Here is a 6,138-nt window from a genome sequence, read left to right on the forward strand (position 1 = left end):
AAAATCACTGTACCAATTTCAACCAAATTTTGTGTACAGTATCTATGGGTAAAGGGAAATTAAGAATTGTAAATTTCATGGTCCCTCCCCCCTGTGGCCTGAGTGATGGGGCCAAAACCACAAAAATTAATGAAATCTTTAAAAATCTTCTTCTTTATTCCTGGACATTAAGCAGGCAAACTGTTAGCATGAATGTAATGAGCTTAGACTCATCTACCAAAATTGTGAAATTCATGGCCCAAGGGTCAGGGGTTCTAGTGCTAGGGCGGGGATATATAGATTATATAGTGAATATACATTATTTCTTTGAAATTCTTCTTTTCTGCTCCTGGGTATTAGATAAACTGACTAAGTAAATAGTTGTGATGAGCAAGAGTGCCTCTTCCAAAATTTTGAATTTTATGGCCCCAGGGTCAGGGTTGTGGTGTTAGGGTGGGGCTCTATTAATTTTATAGTGAAAATGCATTAGTTCTTCAAAAATCTCCTTCTCTGCTCCTGGGTAATAAATAAACTAAATTAGTATAAAGTTATAATGCCTCAACCAAATTTGTGAATTTCATGGCCCCTGTTTTGCCATTTGGTATAGGGGGAAGGGGGTAGGGTTAATGGGTCAGAGTTCTTGGAGAGGTGGGGGTTGCAGGTCACATAGTCTTAAAATAAATAAATGCTTTGAAATCTGCACTTTGGTATGAATCAACCATTCATGATGAAATAAAATTTCCAAAATTTTTCAATATGTGGCTCCAGGGTCAATGGTTACTTTGGGGTAGGGTGCACAACTTGTTATAAAGTGAAAGTGCATTTTCTCTTTGTTACTCTGATCTACCTCTGGTTATTAAGTAAATAGACTAAGCATGCCAAGTGTATAATTATGATTAGCAATGGTGCCTCTTTCAAAATTTTGAATTTCATGGCCTCTGGTTTAAAACACACATGTACACCAAGTTAAATTGTTGGAAAGTTTTTACATGATAATCAGGTGACCTATAAGGGTCGTGGGCTTCATGTCTTTAAAGGTTGCAGAGGACATCAATTTTCAGTGGAATTTTCTTTCAGAGAATATACACGGCCACCGTCGCCCAAAAAGATTTTGATATACGAGAGGTGATCAAAAAGTTCGCGAACTAATTGAATAACTTCCATAAAAGAAACCATATTTGGTTTCAGTGTTGATTATATTTTAAATTAGTCTTCTCCAATTTTAATGCACATCAGTCACCGTTCTGCGCATGTGCGAATCACCTGATGTTGGCGGTCACGTGACCACCTCCGTAGCGTTCTGTCACAAAAACTGAAAAAAATTTCTGAGTGTTATGTTTCTTTCCATGTACGTTAATTTTCATAACAAGAACCGTTCATCCGAAGGCTCAAGTGAGCTTTTCTGATCACATTTTGTCCGGCGTCTGTCTGTCTGTAAACTTTTTACATTGTCGACTTCTTTTCAAGAACCGCTAAGCAAATTTCAACCAAACTTCCCACAAAGCATCCTTGGGTGAAGGGGATTCAAAGTTGTTCAAATGAAGGGCCAAGCCCTCATTCAAGGGGAGATAATTGGAAATAAATGAAAATTTGGTGGCATGTTTTTAAGGTGGCATGCTTCTCAAGAATAACAAAGCCAAAATTGATCATATTTATGTCTTCAAATGCTCGGCAGGCTCACCACAGCTAGTTTTTGCTTAGTTTGCTAAAGATTAACTCAAACACATTCACAGGGATGAATATGTAAATGACGATTTAAAGAAATTACTTTATACAAAATAATGGGGATCAGACTCACAAGCACCGATTGAAATTACGTAAAATATGAAAAATGTCTGATCCCCAAAAAATGACTAGAAAAAAATTTCTATAAAACAATAAGATCAAACATTTTAAGAAAAATATAGCAAACAGATGGCACATCAAAACAAAAGGGGTGACACATCAAAACCCTTAATACAATTTATCAAAATGCAAGAGGTAGGATTGCAGGGGCGGTGGCGGGTCTTTAAAATATACGTGATTCCAAAATTACTGTGGACAGCGTGGGAATAAAAATACAAGTGATCCGCTCAGCTGCCCACGTGATCATAGCCCGCTAATCATTGGCTGGAATTTCGCATACCACCGGCGTAAAATCCCAGCCTGCAATATATATTACATAAACCATCACACCCATGTAAATACAACGTATTTAATACATAAAGAACGCATTTAATACATAAATTCAATTATAATCATAATTGCTGTTTTATATGGAAGCATTCTCAGGTAGTGTAGATTCAAGTTTGTTCAAATCATGACCCCCGGGGATCTGTCGGGGCCACAATGGCCGACCAAATTTTTAAATATAAATAGATAGGAAAATTCTTCAAAAATTTTTCTATCAAGAATAATAAAGCCATAATTGATCATATTTATCTGGAACCATCCTCAGATAGTGAAGATTCAAAATTGTTCAAATCATGACCCCCCGGGGGTAGGGCGGGGTCACAATGGCCGACCAAAGTTTTACAAAGAAATATAAAGGAAAATTCTTTAAAAATCTTTTTCTCAAGAAAAACAAAGGCCATAATTGATCATATTTATCTGGAAACATCCTCAGATAGTGAAGATTCAAATTTGTTCAAATCATGACCCCCAGGGGAGGGCGGGGCCACAATTGCCGACCAAAGTTTTAATAGGCATATAATAATAGGTAAATTCTTTAAAAAATCATCTCAAGAATAGCATAGCCATAATTGGTCATATTTATATGGAAGCATTTTGATGTAGTATAGATTCAAGTTTGTTTAAATCATGACCCACGAGGGTAGGGCGGGGCCAAAATGGCCGACCAAAGTTTTATATTTCCACAACGGTCCTACTTCATGCCGTATTCTTTAATGATTTATCATATTCATCTACTCAACTTTTGTTAAAGCCAATAAGGCCCAAGCCGTACCTTCTTCTTATATATATATTAGGCATATATGAAAATAATAATTATTTTCTCTCATACATGTACCTTTTTAATTCTCATTAGCAAACATACTGAAGGATTGCTTTTAAAATCAGAATATCAAATTGTTTTCTGTTCTTGTAAAATAATACGCATCCATCAATAAGAGTTATCTTTCCATTATCGCACTTGAATTTTTTTTTATGAAACAAAAGTTGATTACATGTTTATAAACAATTCTGCATCTGGAATTTCTGTAACAATTAAATGACTTATACTATTAGAGATAGAAATACCTCAATTTATACCGTTTAAAGGAACTAAGTATAAATGTAAACTATATTAAGTAATTGAGGGGATTATTGGTGATGAAAAATAAAAATCAACATCTGTACGGTGAAAGAGATTCGATTGAAATGACCATGGAATTGTCCTTAGAACTGAAATCTGTAATATTTTACATGACAATTCATTGAATTTCATGCAAAATGTCTTCAGAAAATTATCTCTCTTATCAGATGGATATTACACCTGAAAGTCATAATTTCGTAAGTTCTATGGTCGATACAATGACCTTGTCCGTAAATAACAATTTATCATTGAGTTAAATTGACGTTTTTCATACTAATTGTTAGTCCATTATTTATACACTGAATTGTCGACGGATTTTTCCGCTATTTCCCGATCATGACAAGGAGCACACGGCGGGTGTGACCGGTCGGCAGGGGATGCTCACTCATCCACGGCACCTGATTTGTTATAGATAGTTTTGAATTTCTTAAATTGCAAAACTTTTATGTAACATATTCATGATTTGTTTCGGCAATGCTTTTGTCCACGAAATTAGGTATCCTCGAAAATGTCTGTTTTACAAAATCCATGAAAATTGATGTCAACAAAAATTGTTGAAACCACAGTATTTTATATTTTTATGGACATTGATATTAAATACTGTTCGTTATCTCCATATCCTTTATCCTTTAAGTTCGTGTATTATACTAGGGTGTATTATACGTGTAAATCAGATCGCGTTATCTGACGTTAGGTCGGACCAAGACCAAAGAGCAAGCATTATGTTTGGATGACTCTTGCTCTGCCATTGTGTGCATAATTATTGAGCAAATCATTGCCAATAACATGAATAATAGGTTAGAATCTTGGACATATGGCAAGGTCACCAGGCAATAAATGTTGAACCTGATGTGCTGCATAATCAAAAAATCTACAAAGCTAAATAAACTAGTGAGGGAAAAAAGACTTCTTTCTTATACCTGTCTTTCTTTCTTAACTATTCAACTTTAGCCAAAATTAAAACATGAAAAAACAAGAAAACATTGATGTAACCATCAAATGTCGCCCGGGAAATATATAAAGTAAACAATGGAAATGAGTCTTGATCATCAACCCGCTTCGATATTTGTGAAAAGGCATGCGTCTAATTGATGGAGACGATAGTCGCGAATACTTTGAAATCTTGTAGTCGGATAAAAATCAAACAAAAACGATACCATTTTAAAACTTGATCAATTCCTCAAGTAAATGTTGGCTGCATAAAATATAAATTGAAGTTAAACACATACATCACCTATATTTCAAAAACGTGTTTAATTTACAATTTTAGAATATAAATTACAAACTATGCATAGTACGTTTTTATGCGTGAAGAAAAATTCGATATTCTAAAAAAAGGGACCTGTCGTTTTTTTGATAGTATATGATAAGCAACTTTACATATTAAATATGAAAAACATAAATATTTTTACAGATTCACTTTATGGAAGTAAATATACTATTTATCTCGTAATTTATAAAGGGAAAGAACATTCTCATTAACAAACTTTTCAATGTTTAGAAAACCTTTAATTCTGAATAACTACTCCCACCCCAATCCCCATACACCTACACTTAAACTTCTATGTATAGAGCAGCCCGGTCCTCCGGGCTGCAATAAAGTTAATGAAATTAAAATAAAAAATAAAACGGAAATTTAAAAAAAAGGTTTTATTATAGATTAAATATTTAAGATTTATCATTTACATTGGTACTTAAACATGAATTATATCTCATTGTGAAATGAGTTCAATAAAAGCATACTAGCCATTTCAGTCTTAACAAAGAGGGCGTACAAGCCGTGGACAACCCCCCGCTCTGAGATAATGTTTCACAATTTTCAAAATCACGGAAAAGTTATATTTTTCTAAAATCATGTTCCCAGTCATGTCATCCTCAAAACAATTTATTATTTTATTTTACAATCTTTATTTCAAAGTTAACAGTTAAGCACATTTAGTGGAAAATGGGTTTATTAGAGCCATACAAAAAAGAATTGTGAACATGAATGGGTCAAGTCTCCATTCTTCGTTAACGCTTAAATGATGGAAAGGTAAATGTCAAATCTATTTCATTTGTCCAAAAAATGGAATCTGAACCCATTCTATATGAAAATTGAACATTTCTGAAAAAAGTACGCTTCAACAAATCCGTTCATTTAAATCACAGACTGACATCGATAATACATATACATGTACTTCTTAGCGTAGTGGTTAACTCGGTGGGTCTTGCGCCATAATTAAACTGCGCTATGGAAAGAGTTCGCATCAAACGTGCAGCCTTTTGTTGTTTTCACATGTCTTAAAAATATGAATGAAAAATAAATTATTAATATAAAAAATATTTAAACAATGAACTACAGAATTAAGTGTGTAAAAGATAATATTAACCATATGATTTTTAAAAATATAGCTTTTTATGAATTTTTAGACTTGAGAAATGTTTTTTCTCTCGGAAGGGGGAGTGTCCTCGCCGTGTACGCCTCCTGTCTTTGATTTTTTTTTAAAGTTCAAATACACATGAACAGTCCCATATCGCTTAAGTAGACTAGTGTACATTTCTATTCTACCATTAATCTTTTTGTGTCTGTTTTTCGTTTTCTGGAATTCTTAGCTATGCATTAGAGACGACCTATTCAACATGACATCGGCTTTCCAATATCCTCCTGAATTTTCATTTGGATCGCAGTAACGTGTTCACTGAAGTTCTTTGCGGAGTTAAAAAATGATAGATCAAAACCAAAATGTTTTGACTTTTATTTAATGAATAAAAATTGAAATATCAAATTATTTTTGGACCATTTAAGTTTACAAAGTTAACAAAATTACCGTATTATTAATCCTCGTACTGTCCACAACACAAATTTCAGATAATTTATCCTCGTATTT

This window comes from Saccostrea cucullata, unplaced genomic scaffold (genome assembly GCF_032062105.1).
Source record: "Saccostrea cucullata isolate Sc308-1 unplaced genomic scaffold, CSIRO_AGI_Scuc_v1 ctg1702, whole genome shotgun sequence".
NCBI lineage: Eukaryota > Metazoa > Mollusca > Bivalvia > Ostreida > Ostreidae > Saccostrea > Saccostrea cuccullata.